Source organism: Catharus ustulatus, chromosome 20 (assembly GCF_009819885.2).
Source record: "Catharus ustulatus isolate bCatUst1 chromosome 20, bCatUst1.pri.v2, whole genome shotgun sequence".
In the NCBI taxonomy this organism is placed as follows: domain Eukaryota; kingdom Metazoa; phylum Chordata; class Aves; order Passeriformes; family Turdidae; genus Catharus; species Catharus ustulatus.
In genome coordinates this window covers 9,341,656-9,355,515 of record NC_046240.1, presented here as the reverse complement: position 1 = coordinate 9,355,515, position 13,860 = coordinate 9,341,656, and the positions used below count along the sequence as shown (strand labels likewise).

General features: G+C 48.5%; 1 protein-coding gene across 1 annotated transcript in view; it reads right to left on the bottom strand.

Moving 5' to 3' along the window:
* Positions 1 to 6,260: 6,260 nt before the first annotated feature.
* The window catches only part of CEP112 (centrosomal protein 112), a 174,748-nt gene continuing 167,148 nt past the window's right edge, over positions 6,261 to 13,860 (bottom strand). The window contains exon 27 of the mRNA XM_033077052.2: positions 6,261 to 6,427. The gene's annotated coding sequence lies outside the window, so the exon portion shown is untranslated. The remainder of the gene's footprint in view (positions 6,428 to 13,860) is intronic.

The window sequence follows — 13,860 nt, the reverse complement described above, 5'->3', positions numbered from 1 at the left end:
CTCCCCCCGCAGCATCAAAGCGCAGCCCGGCGGAGCGGTCCTGCAAGGGCGGTAGCGCACTTTAAAAAAATTAAAATAAAATAAAATTTAAAAAAGAGGTAAAACAGGCCTCAAAGAATTTTAAAAATTAAAAAGAGAAAGAGGGAGAAACCGGGGGAGCAACCCCTGCCCGTCCCGATGCTCCCATCCCCGGGGCATCCCCGGTGCGGGGCGTGCGCGGGGGCGGCTCCAGCGCGGGCGGCAGCGGGACAAGGGGCGCGCACATCAGCGCTGGGGAGGAAAATCACATTATTACATTTCTGGGGGATCAGGAGTTATTTTTTTGCGCCTTTCTCGCGGCATCCCGCCGCGGCTACAGAGTTGCCAGGACCTTATCAAAGAGAAGCGATCGCTGCCGCCGCTCCGCCGCCTTAAAGGCGCAGCCGCTCCTTTTCCTGCGCCGCCCCGCGCAGCGCCCGCGCATCCTGCGCGCATCCCCCGGGCCCTTCCCCAGCACGGCGGGGGCTGCTCCCCGCCATTAAAAACTTTGCTAAAAGTTTTCATGTCGGGGAGAGAAAGGGGTGGGTCCCTGTATTATTTTTTTAAATTTTAAATTTATTTTACATTTTATATATATATATGTATATAGTTATATATATATCGTTATATATATAGTTATATATATATAGTTATATATAATGTATAATAAAATATATATAATAAAATATATAATAAAATATATATTATATATTCTATATCTTATATTTTATATCTTATATCTTATATTATATATCTTATATATTTTATATATTAACATATACATATACACATATATTTACACACACACACATAGATATATCTGTATCTATATATCTATCTATATATCTATATATCTATATATCTATCTATATATATATAAATATCTATCTATCTATCTATATATAAATATATATATATATATATATATATATATATATATATATATATATATATATATATATATGTGATTTGTGGGCCTGTTTTCGCTCTGCAGGCTAATTAAACAATTGCAATAGAACTGGCACAGCAGCCAAAGCCCGGCCGCAGTTGTGTTCCCATCTCTGGCCCCAGCTGTTAAATATTAACCAGGCACGGAATGGAGGGTTTGGAACTTCATACAAAAGGTTTTAATTAGGGGTTGGCCCCCAAACCTGCCCTCCAGATCCAAGGAGCCTCCTGCCCTCCTCCTCCTCCTCAGCCTGCTCCCAGGCTGGACCTGGGGGCTCCACAGTTTCCCCACCAGGAGCTGTCCCTCTGTCCAGAGCCCACCTTGGCAGAGCTGTTGGGGTCCAGCTTGGCTTGATTTTTATCATTATTATAGAATCACAGAGTGGTTTGGGTTGGAGGGGACCTTAAAGCTCATCCCATTCCACCCCCAGGGAAATGGAACAGGGACACCTTCCACTGTCCCAAGGAGCTCCAAGCCCCAATGTCCAGCCTGGCCTTGCACACTTCCAGGGATCCAGGGGCAGCCCCAGCTGCTCTGGGCACCTCAAGGCCTCCCCACCCTATGAGGGATGGATTTCTTCCTAATAATCAATTTAGCTCTGCCCTTTGTCAGTGTGCAGCCACTGCCCATGTCCTGTCCCTCCAGCAGGGCAGGAGGCAAAGCCTTTGGTGAAAGAAACATCACCTTCCAGGTTTGCTGTGCCTGAACATGCTCAGGGCACCTCCTGGGAAATGCAAAGGCACAGTGAAGCCCCTTGCTGCCCCAGCCCTTGTCCCCAAGTTGGGTCACACACTGCCATGAGGTCACACACTGCCATGGGGTCACACACTGCCATGGGGTCACACACTGCCATGTGGTCACACACTGCCCTGTCCCCACATCCCCAGAGCTGCCATCCCAACCAGCAAAGACACCCAGAGCCCCAGAACTGCAGCCCAGAGGGAACCTGCTCCCAGCACCACAGCTGCTCCCAGAGCCTCACCCCTCTCCTCCTGCCCTGCAAAAGGAAAGCCCGAGGGAATGATGAGGAACATGGAACAACAGCAGTGGGCATGCCAGGGATGCTCCAGGAACCAAACCCAATCCTAAATGGGAGTTCAGATACCAGGGTCATAACCCCAGACCTCCCTTCCCACCCTTCTCTGCTGGTTTGCACCATCCCTAAACCCAGAGCTCACCCCCAGCACAGAGCTCTCATTCCTCCTGCCCCAGGCCCTGCTCACCCCCTCTGCACCAGAACAAAAAGCAAACACCCCAAGAGGTTGAGTGTTGTGGTGGCCCTGGACATGATGTCCTTTGAAGCCACAATTTTGTCACCCATCCAATGGCTGAATCCACCTGGGAGCCTCACACAGCACCACAGAACTGACCATGCCCAGCCTGGGCAACCTGGGCTAATAATGAAATAACACGTGGGTGAATTTGTTATTGCTGCCCAATTACATATTTTCCAGGCTGGGAATGGCCACCACTGGACATGGAAAGCAAATGGACCTGCCAAGCCCACAAGCTGAACAGTAAAAGCCCTTTCAAGGCACAACAAGCAGTTATGAATTATTAGGATTATTAACATTTCTGTTGCTAATAATGCCAAATATTGATGTGCCACGATGCTACTGAGCCATAGAACACAGTCCTTTCCTGGGAGAATGAACAGCCTGGGTCCCTCTGGGCTCCTTGGGATGGAGACATTGGGTCACCTCCAGCCATCAGAAGGTGACTTGACCACCTCTTTCTCCTCACAATGTTGGATAAAAACCTCTCTGAGTCCCATTTACTGCTACAGCACAGAAAATTAAGCCATTATAATGGAGGCTGAAAACCTCGGACTCGTTGCCTTTGGAAGAAAATCTCATTAAGTCTCATTCATCCTATTTCATAAAAAAAGTCATTTAACCAACTGGTTCTCTCCAAATCCCATTGTGCAACACCACTGCCCTGGGACAGCAACCCAGAAACTCCATTTCCCAAATTACCAGGGATTGCACGTGCAGAGGAGCAGCCCACCCAAACACCTGCCTGACTCACCACCCTGTTTGCTCCAAAAAGGGACATTTAGGGAACAAAACGAGGGGAGGGCGAGCCCCTGGGGCTGTGGCTTTGTGTGGAGGTGCCCAGGGAGCAGCTTGTCCTGCCCAGAGCAGCGGTGGCCCCGTTCATGTTCTGCATGTCCAGTCAGGGAGTCTATTTTCTCCTCCTGCCAACAGGGAAGAGTCACGTAGTGCCTGAGATTTGAAAGCAATCCGATGAACTAGGCAGGCGGTGGCAGGTACAGGAAGGTCTTCCAGAGTTTTCTTCATCTTTATCAGCTTCTGGAAGTCCTTGTTCGCAGATCTACAGGGAATCTCTGTGTTCAGGTAGCAGCTGCAGTCATCAAGAAAGCAGAGTATCTTTGAATTTCCTTCTGATTTTCCTGTCTAAACTTGAATCTGAATTCCCAGGTTGAACAGAGGGAAAATTAACTATTTATATTTTATTTGTTAGCCCTTCTGCATCTGAGATAAAGCCTCAGATAAATGAGGGAGAAAAGGACTGCAAAAAGCTGTTTAAAGCAGTGTCCTCCAGCCGTGCTCAGCCCTCCTGGTGCCCAGCAAAGACCAGACACAGCCTGTCCCCTCCTCTCTGACTGCTGCTGTGTGTCATGTTCAAGGCAGCAAAGAAGCTTGAAGTCAGATTGTGCCACCAAAAAGGAATAATTTTAGATTAAAAGAATCAGTTCACAGTGAAGCTACACAATAAAGAGAAATTAAATTTCCTTTTTTTTTTCTTCGAGCTTTTTTTAGAGCAGGTAGTCAAAAAAATTTTTTTTAAAAAGAGGGAAAGAAAAAGGCAGAGGGGTCTTTAAGGCCTGCAGTGCTCTGGGAGCATTGCAGATGTGCCAGGGCTCACTGCCTGGGCTCCTCCTGGCTGCACCCAGCTAACCTGGCTCCTGCCTGCCCACAAGGCAGCTGCTTTGCTCCAAAAGACAGGTTCTGGGTTGTTGCCTTCACACAGCTCAGACAGCAGCAGGCTCTGAGGGCTGCACAGGGCTCTTCTCTTGGTCCCTGTAAGGGTTTTTGTGGAGGGGACAGTGACCAGGAGCTCAATCAAAAATCAAACCAAACCCAGCAGCCCCAGCAGTGCCCACACTGTGCTCACCAGGAGCCATGAGTCCTAAACCAGGGGACAGAGTCAGAGTCCTTCCCTGTGCACAGGGACACAGGGAGCTGCCTTCCTCACGGAGAACCCCAAAATCCCAGAGATGCCAGCACAGCCTGTCCAGCCCCCACCATCAGGCAGAGCTCGGTGCTGCTGCCTGACACCGACCCTGCTGATGCACCCCTGCTAAAACCACCATAGGATCATTGAATCACAGAATCCCAGACTGGTTTGGGGTGGAAAGGACCTTAAAACTCATCCTGTCCCACGCCCCTGCCATGGACAGGACACCTTCCACTCTCCCAGGTTGCTCCAAGCCATGTCCAACCTGACCTTGGACACTTCCAGGGAGTCACATTGATGGAAAATAAGGAGGAAACACAAAACAAACATGCTGAGCTCCCTCCTCTCCATGCACAGCCCCCACTGGGGGTCAAACCTCCTCCAAGACCCCTCCAACCCCTCCCCTCCTGCTCCCCACTCCATCCCTGTGCCTGCCCTTCCCTGGCCAAGCATTAAACTCCCCAAAACCCTAGTTACTCTTCCCACCCTGGTGATTCAGATCAGACCAGGGGCTCAGGGTCTAAAAACCACTTTCCCAGCAGGAGAAGTCCCCAGAGGCAGGGAGAGCCCAGGGAGGACCCACAGAGGGTGGGATCCAGGCTCTGTCACCCTCTGTCACCCTCTGTCACCGCGCTCGCACTGGTGGTCACGTTGATAACGAGATCAAAGGCTCGAGACTATTTCAACACAAGTGCTGGGAACAGTCTTGATCAAAATAAGAGGAAGGCCCTGTATACAGAAGACATGAGAGGTTTGCAACCCACATGTGAACCTTTGAAGTTATTCTCTTTTTTTTTTTTTTTAATAAACTAGTTTAACATCATTAGTTTAAGAGGTATGAACCTGATGGGCTGTGTAATCTCCTGATGTACTGCAGGCACAGGGTATTATCCACACAAAGACATGCTTTTCCAGTGGGGGGGGGGGGGGGGGAAAGCACTGCCAGAGATACTCACAAATAAGACAAGAAAACACACAATTAGTTTTATGGGATTTGAAGTTCGTTTCATAAACTGACACACTTTTGTTACCGAGTATCGCCAGATAAGTCCGATACATTTTCTCTCCTATAATCCTTTTACCATTTCCATTCCCCCCTACAGACTCCTTTCCTTGATGTTTTGTTCAGTGCACTCCCTGCTATCTGCACACGCTTGCCCAGATTTTTTAGACTTGAAAGGGGCACGGTATCAGCATTAACCGTTCCAGGAGAGCTGATAAAACACACACCAGCACTTTGCTATCTATTAACATTTCTGAACTCCTTCCATCACCTGCACAGAATAGTGATTGAAGAGAGGGTGGGGGCACAAGAGGTAGATGAGGATATTTATGACCAACTTCCCATGATTTATTTTTTTCCACAACCCCTTCCTCACCGTGCACAAATGAGGAATCATTTTCTCTGCACCTCCCTGTTGGGGTAACAAGGACAGCAGGGCTGCAAGATTCCCCATCCCTGGGAATGTGCAGGGCCAGGCTGAACGGGGCTGGGAACAACCTGGTCTGATGGAAGGTGTCCCTGCACCTTTTCCTTGAATGTAACATTTAAATCCTCCTGATTTTTTTAGTCAAATACAGATTTCTTTGCACTGCTGTTGCAGAACAATGAGTGTGGCTCTGGTCATGTCAGTGATGACTCCTCACAGTCCTGCTCAGAGCCACATTCCTCTTTTTGCCACCTCGACCCACTTCAGCTTCTGCAGAACAATGGTGATTCTGGGCACATGGTGCCAAGGAGAAGCTGGATCTGAAGTGGTTCAAAGCCCAGTTTCTCCATGCTCTAATCCTGTGAGTGTTTATAACCAAAAAGAGACTTTCAGACACTCCACCACACAAGCAATCAGCTCTACACAACAAGGGTGTCCATCACCCTGAGGGGACAAACCAGACAGTGGGACAAACTGTTTTGCTAAAAGCATCAGCAGACACCGTGTCTCTGGCAGCCTGCAGCTTTATCTGCCAAACAGGCTCCGATTTAAACACTTCCCTTCCAATCTGAGGTGGCTCAGACCCACCTTTGTGTGCCCTCCTCCTTCCCACCTTGTGCTCCCCCGAGCAGCAGGAAGGTGGGGAGTGACAGGAGCATCCCTGCCAGCAGGGCCTGAAGGAGATTCCATTCCATTTTTTCATGGAAACTGGAACATTTTTTCCAGGCATGCTCAGGGAAGCCCTTCTCCTGCGTGCACAGAGGGGTGTCCTGGCTCTGGATGCTCCTGGAGGAGAACACGACTCGGGGCTGATGGCATCTTGGCCTGACTGCAGAGGAAGGGAAATATATGATGTGTTACCAGGCTGAACTGATGTGATTTGATTCTGCAATTTCATCTGGTTTGCTTTCTGGCTGGCTCCTATGGCTGTGTAAAAAATGGCTCCTTGCAAACCCAACTAAGGATGAAGTGCACTCCCTGCAAATCTCAGCGAGGGAAGGAAACCCAAATGTTTTGAGTTTAACTATTAAACATAGTTTCCAGCTAGTGTGCTCAGAATTTGAAATTAAACAAATGAAAGAAACATGTTTCAATGGTTTTATGTAGGCAATAATGTCATTAACAGGAAATAAAGAAATTGGGCTTTGCAGCTGCAGTATGAAGTTTAACCCTTCATGTGCAGCTTGCTGGGCTGCACAGCCCACTCCCACCCTGCCTGCTATTGGGCATCCCAAAATAAAAAATATTCCTGGACCCCAATATCCTGATCCACACAGCCCTTAAAGCAGGATGGTAATGGAAAAAGCAGCAGGAGAGACAATGGTTAGGAGAGAACAGGCTTTCCTGACTAGTGGAAAACTTTCAGATCATAAAGTCAAATAAAACTTTTCACTTCCAGGGGTAAAAAAAAACCAACCAAAAAAACCCCAAGCCCTTTTTGCACGGTTATTTTTAGGCGTGCTGTCAAATTTGAGCACCCTAAAATTATACCTGCTTTGGTTTGTTTCTGCCTGTCCATTCAATTCTCAGAATTAAGGACAGTGAAGGGTGTGAGATTCCAGCCCCCGTGGTGCTGTCAGGAGCTGGGTGATGCCTCTCAAAAGCTGGACACAAATGAAACATTAATTTTCTGAAGGATGCCTCTATTTCCAGGTGTGAAATGCAGGCTGGGGAGAGGAGCCTCACCCCCCACATCCTCAGGTCACCCCCCTAAGCACCTGTGTCCAAACCAGCACCAAATTACTGCTGCCATTTCATCTGAAGTTACATTTTACTGCTCCCCCTTCTCCCAGTTTATCTACATTTCTTTTTAGCAGATTGGATCTTCCTCTGCCAAAGCCCTATTGATTGTATGGAAAGGTGTTTTCTTCCACCATGGGAACCTCCACCATAATCCTTAAATAATTAATATTGGCAGCTTTGTTTTCCCTTTTCATTAGAAGGAAAGGAAACTTGGTGAGTGTGAGGTCAGTCTGTCTCCTGACCAGATCCAAAAAAGCTGTTTGGACATACATTTCATTAATGATTTTTTTTCTTTTTACTAGAAATCATCATGCTGGAGGAAATACCATCAAAACACTATTTTAATCCTTTCTCCTTTTGCTTTCTAATCCTTTCACAGAAGCCTGGGAATTACCCAGTGTCCTTTCTCCCCATAAGAACCTGGGGGGACTGAGAACCTCACACTGCTGAAATCAGGAGGAACTGGAGTGTTGTCAGACCATATCCCCATTTCTGCATCCCCAGTCCCAAACCAGCTTCTGGAATTTTCCCTCTTGTCCCAGCAGTCCTGAAATTAGAACAGTTTGGGGTTTTTTTAATATTTGAAAACAAATCTAACTCAAATCTCCTGTTATCCTGAGAGCATATTCCAGGCTCTTTCACATCACAACTGAGAGTTCCCCGACTCCTTTTTTTTTTGGTAGCATTCACAAGTGTCTGGATAATCATTTCCCCAGCACTCCTGTTCCTCCAGGAGCCCTTCCAGGTAACAAAACCCATCCCCAGGAGGATCCTCTGGCACTGAAGCAGCTCCTACCCTGCTGTCATTCCCCTGGAAAAGGCCAGCACATCCCCTCCACACGTCTAATCAGAGCCCTTCTAATCAAACATGCAGATCAGCTCATTAATTTTGGAGCAGTGGGAGCCCTGGCAGGGGATGCTGACCATGGCAGGAAGCACTGAGGGGAGCAGGAGGTTGCTGTCACCTCCTGATTCCCAGCTGCTGCTTCCTGAGATAAGTTATTTTCTAATGGGAACATTTCCACCTGGGGGAAACCCTAAAAACTCCTAGAAAGCAGTAAAAGCTGAAATGCTGCTGTGGGTAACACAGTCAGGTTGGCTGCAGGACAACCCCACTGCTGTGGTGTTTCACACTCCAAAAAACTCAGATTCTGAGGAATTTTTCAGAAATACATTGAGGGTCTATTCACCTCTGTGCCTGGAATGGAAGTAAGAGCTTCCACACAAGCCCCTGGCAAGCTGGAAGGAGAACACCTTCCTCATCTCAGTCTTGGATGAAAGGCTTTGCTTGGAAATGGAAAATAAAACTTTGGAAGTAACACTTTGATTATGATCCCCACCCCATGCCTGGCTGCTTACATTAACCAAGAGCACTGCCACGATGTGTCCCTCTCACTGGAGGTCATGGGATCATCAGCTCCCAGGAAAATGGGGCACCTGCTGCTCTGGGCTGGCCTGGGGGATGGCACAGGAGGGGCAGCAGCTCCAGTGGAGCAAACTGGCCACAGGGATGGTGATTTCTGAGCACATCTGGTGCAGCTCCAGGTCTGCAAGGGCTTGCCTTGGGCACCTGTAGCATGTTTTAGTGCTGGGTTCCAGTCATCCACCCTGTCTGATAATGGACTCAATGAAAGAAATGCTGAAATGGCTGATTATTCTTCTAGCCATAAGTTCAGACAATAAAATTAGATAAATTCCATAGATTTAAGCAATAGACCATTGTCCTTTCATTACACAGGCACATGCCCAACCCAAGAACAGAGAGAACAGCTTATATTAAATTGATTTCAGTTCTTGGAGAATGTAATATCAGAGCAGGCTCAAGAGCTATTTAATTCATTTAAAAGGATGTGGTTTCCACAAGCTCAGACACGTTGACATCTGCTCTTGAAGTGAGCAGGGATAATGAGGCTCTCCTGTGATACACCTGACACCAGCCAGCACTGGGATGTGGCTCCAAGGAGGTGACAAAACCCTGGCTCAGCTTCAGCCTGGAGACCCCACTGTGCTCCAGCACCCACCCTGGAGCAGGGGCAGCTCTGAGTGTCCCAGGAGGAACATCCCAGCCCTGGCAGTGCCCAAGGCCAGGCTGGACAGGGCTTGGAGCAGCTGGGACAGTGGAAATGTCCCTGCCATGGCAGGGGGTGGGATGAGATGAGCTTTAAGGTCTCATCCATCCAAACCCTTCCATGATTCTGTGACCACTGGACCAGCTGCAGTCACAGCTGAGACTCTGCTAAACACCCTGGAGCCAAACCCAGCCCTTTGTCCTGGAGTGCACTGAAATAATAACCTGCCTAATACTGCTGCAGGAGGGAAGGATTACACACTGCTGCACACCACCACGAAAAAAAAAAATAAATCCCAAGTAATTTTTCTTCTCTTGATGAGTTTCCAGAGGCTGGGGAGGTTCTCCCTGACCACTGAAGTTGCTCAGAGCCTGGGCACCAGCTGAAGTGGCAGCAGCCCCTGCAGAGGGGAGCAGGGATGTGTTTTTTGGCAGCAGGGCCAGCCCGTTTCCTTGGGCCACCCCCTTCATTGTGAATGCTTCAGGCATTAGCTCAGGGAACTCACCCGGCTAAAAATAACCCTTCCCTCACAAAAAATAGACAAAGAAAATGGCTATTTATACCCTGGATCAATTCCTGGGCTCGTTCACTGTGTGGGCCCTGGAATGGCTGCACTGGGATCAGGCACAAGGGGCTGCAAACCCAGCAGGGCACATCCCTGTGCACTGACCCCACTTGGCTGGAAACCAGCTCAGCATCCACACATGACCTTTATTCCTGGGATTATCAGGGGCTGCAGAAGGGAGAACTGCGGGTGGTTTTATAATTTTCATTTTAGTCTCTGTGTTTTCGGTTTATAAATGTATTTTTTAGGTTTGCCTCACCTGGCTGCTCTCCCAGCTGGGTCAGGGCTGCTCCTCTTTGTGCTGGTCCCAAATTCTTGGATTTAAATGCCACAGAAAGCTAAAGGGCCAGCTCCAAATATCCAAAGAGAAACAGAGGATCAGCCAAACATTTTGCTAAAACTCAAGGAGAATGATCCATCCTCAGAGAAGTTTAAATATGGATAAAGACAGTTGGAGTAATATAGATGCATTTTTTCCCCTTGTTGTTTTCTGTTTTGACTTCTTTGGGATCATTCAAAGGGAGGTTCAGGCTTTGATCTTCTCTATTGGCAATATTTTCTTCATCTAGGTTTTTATAGTTTGAGAAGAGATGTTACATGCTTGCAAGAGAGACTATCAATATGATGTGGGCCTGAACAAAAAACCTGGTGTCAGGTTCTCCATTTGGAGTGTTACCTCAAGCTTTGAAGTTTGTAATGATTCAAAAGCATCTAGAGCTGCTACAAATGTTAATAAAATTAAAGCCATCTGAAAGTGAGGCTTGCATGTGCCTTTGAAAGTAGGTCTGTGATCAGTTATTACCCTCAATTACCTTGTTGTCCACTCTTTTAGCTCGAGGTTAAACTCTTAACACTTTGCTTTGAAGTGGTTATCCTTTTATCTATGACCGGACTGAGGAATTTAAGGGCAATAATCAATGAGAGCTTCATAAGAATAAAGGGGAGACAAGGCAAGGGAAGGAGGTGTGAATGTGCCCTTAACTGCTGGCTGGGGGTTCAGGGGCTGGGGACACCGAGCTGTGACAGGGCACTGTGAAGAAAGAGAAAAAGGGGGGAAAAATAGGAGAAAAGGAAAAAGGAGGAGAAAAAAAGGGGGGAATGAAAGAGAAAAAAAGAAAAGAAAAGAAAGAAAAAAAGAAAAGAAAAGAAAAAAAAAAAAAAAAAAGAGGAGCCCCAGCAATTTCCAAATCACTGCTAAAAATAAAGCAAAAGCAGCAGCCCGGGGTGGGGCTGGGCGTGGGGAGCACGGCGAGGTGAAGCCTCATCAAAGGCAGCAGAGATCCGAATAAAGATTTGGCTCCATCCCCCTTTGATGTTCGCCAGGACACCTCGCCCTGCACGGACAGGACACGGGATGGGCGCTGGGGACCCTCCCCGGCCCCACCCCAAAACGAGGGGCTTTGGCACAGGGTGATTCCTTCTCAGGAAGGATTCCATCCCACGGGGATGCTGCAGAGGGGATCCTTCACTGGGAGCAGCGGCATCCCTGCCACCTGCACCCCACTGTCACCCAAAAACTTCATCCCTGCCACCTGCAACCCCTGTCACCAAAGGCTCCATCCCTGCCACCTGCACCCCATTGTCACCCAAGAGTTCCATCCCTGCCACTGTCACAAGGGCTCCATCCCTGCCACTGTCACCATGGCTCCATCCCTGCCACTGTCACCAAGGGCTCCTTGGCCACCCCTCCCTGCTGCCAACACCACAAAGCCACCGTGGGATGCTGGAGCCCCTTCTTGGAGGCTGGAAAACCCGGGGAAGGAGCTCAGAGAATCCACCTGGCAGTGTCCTGGTCCTGCTGTCCTTGTCACAGCTCCAAGGTGTCACCAGCCCTGTCCTCGCAGAGCCACAGCCAAGCTGCGCTCTCACCGGGGGAATTCAGAGTCACGCTCCCAGCCAACCCTTTTCCTTTAATTTTTTTTAATCCGAGGTGCCTAAAGCGAGGTGTTGAAACGCATGTTGAGTGCACCTCGTTTGGCAGGGGCCCAAGCCCACATGGCCTGGGTTTGTGAAGTCCTGAGCACAGGCTCGGTGTGTGCTCAGCATCTCCCGAAAACCTCGCGCCGCCGCGCTTTGATCCCGCGCCAGCCTTCCGAGCTGCGTGTCTAATTTAAGGTGCTTGGCTTGGAAAATGTTGACAATTATTGTTACTCTAAAATTAAATCAGTGCTTAATTATCAAAATTGATGGTAACTTAGAGTGGCGTTTTCAAGAGAGCCTCAGGGAGTCAGAGGGAGATTTTCAAAGGCGGTTTAATGTCTCAGGGCCACGTCTCCCTCTCCATAGCTGCACTTTCCTTCTGACTGCTCCTGCTGCAGCACCTTTGCAGGGCCACCCGAGTTGTGCTGAGCTCTCTACAGAGATGCTACAAGGTGGACCTGAAACCATGAGCACAGACCAAAACCTCCAGCCCTCCAAACGCACTTGGCTAATTCACAGTGAAAAATCAATTGGCTTTGGGTGCCTAATTCTGCTATAATCCTTTAGATAATCCCAGCTTTAGGCTTTCAGATACCGATAAAAAACCAAACAAACCCCACAATATAAGAAATACGTGCAAATACAATAGGAAATTAACATATATTTCGTATAACTTTCAGACACTCTGAACTTGATACGAAGTAGGCTGAGGACAATAGCAATAAAACGTTGCTCAAGAGAGAGTAAAGGCACAAGACCGTGAGGCCCGAGGCTGAGAACAGAATTTCGTAATTAAGTAGCCTCCAGACAACGATTGTCATAGGCAGGCATTGCTCAAGGACCCAACCATTATTGCTTTCATTATAATTTTTCAGGAGAGGATCTTTCCCTGGCCTGGCTCCACCTTCATTCAAAGGTCCCAGCGGCCCCAGCCACTAAGGAGAAAGCGTTGATTGAGAAATGCTAAGGAAGCCTGCACGGACACGGCAGCTGTGGAGCAGGCACGTGGCACTGGGGCTGGTGACAGAGGTGACACCAGGCAGGGACATCCAACAGCACAGCTGGGGTGAGGAAATGGAGGGAGGTCATGGCTGGTGCACCCCAAGGTGCTGCCTGGACTGGGGGGTCACTTGCTGGTTCAGGGGGGTTCTTGTCCATCAGATCAGTGGGAAATGTGCTGTGGGAAAAGGATTCCCAAAGAAAACTGAGCCAACTCACAGAAAATCCTGATAAACACTATATTGCATGTAAATAACCTTCTTTAAACTCACAACACGGGAGCTGCAGTTTTTACTCTGCATTTCATGGCATCTCCCGTGGAAGTTTGGGCAAGGACAGCACGGGGGAGGAGCACACAGTGGCTGGGCCATGGCAGTGTCACCCATCCCTGTCACACCACCATGTGCACACATGGTGCATCCCAGAATCCCCACGTCCTGGGCTTTGGCTGAAACTGGCCCTGCAATTTCAGCATTGCTATAGAGAGGAACAAAAAAGCATGAATTGGAAACTCCTCTCTGCTTGCAGAAAATTGTGATTTCCCATCAAAACTCAAATTAGAGTGAAAAGGTCCAGTTGGCTGTCCCTGCCCCAGCTGGAGCTGAGTGAACCCCTCTGGAATTGCAGGATTAACACCCAGCCCCTGACGTTACTCTGAGCATGACTGTGCCTGCCTACACTTAACTGCTGACCTATCTTCAACATCCCACTAATTAATATGCTGAACCAAGGTCGTGTTCCAACATGGTCTGATTTTCCAGTGAAGAGAAGAGCCAAGAAGGATTAGGAACAAATGGGAACAGCCTGAGATGCTTCTTTGCACCCCAAACCACGGCAGGTCATTGCTTGTGCACCTCAGAGCCCTCCATGCACAAACCCAGAGGACCAGGAGGGGCCCCTGTGCCAGCTAATTCCTGGCTAAACAGTAACCCCAAATTGTGGCAGCAAATCCAGGGCTCAGCCCCT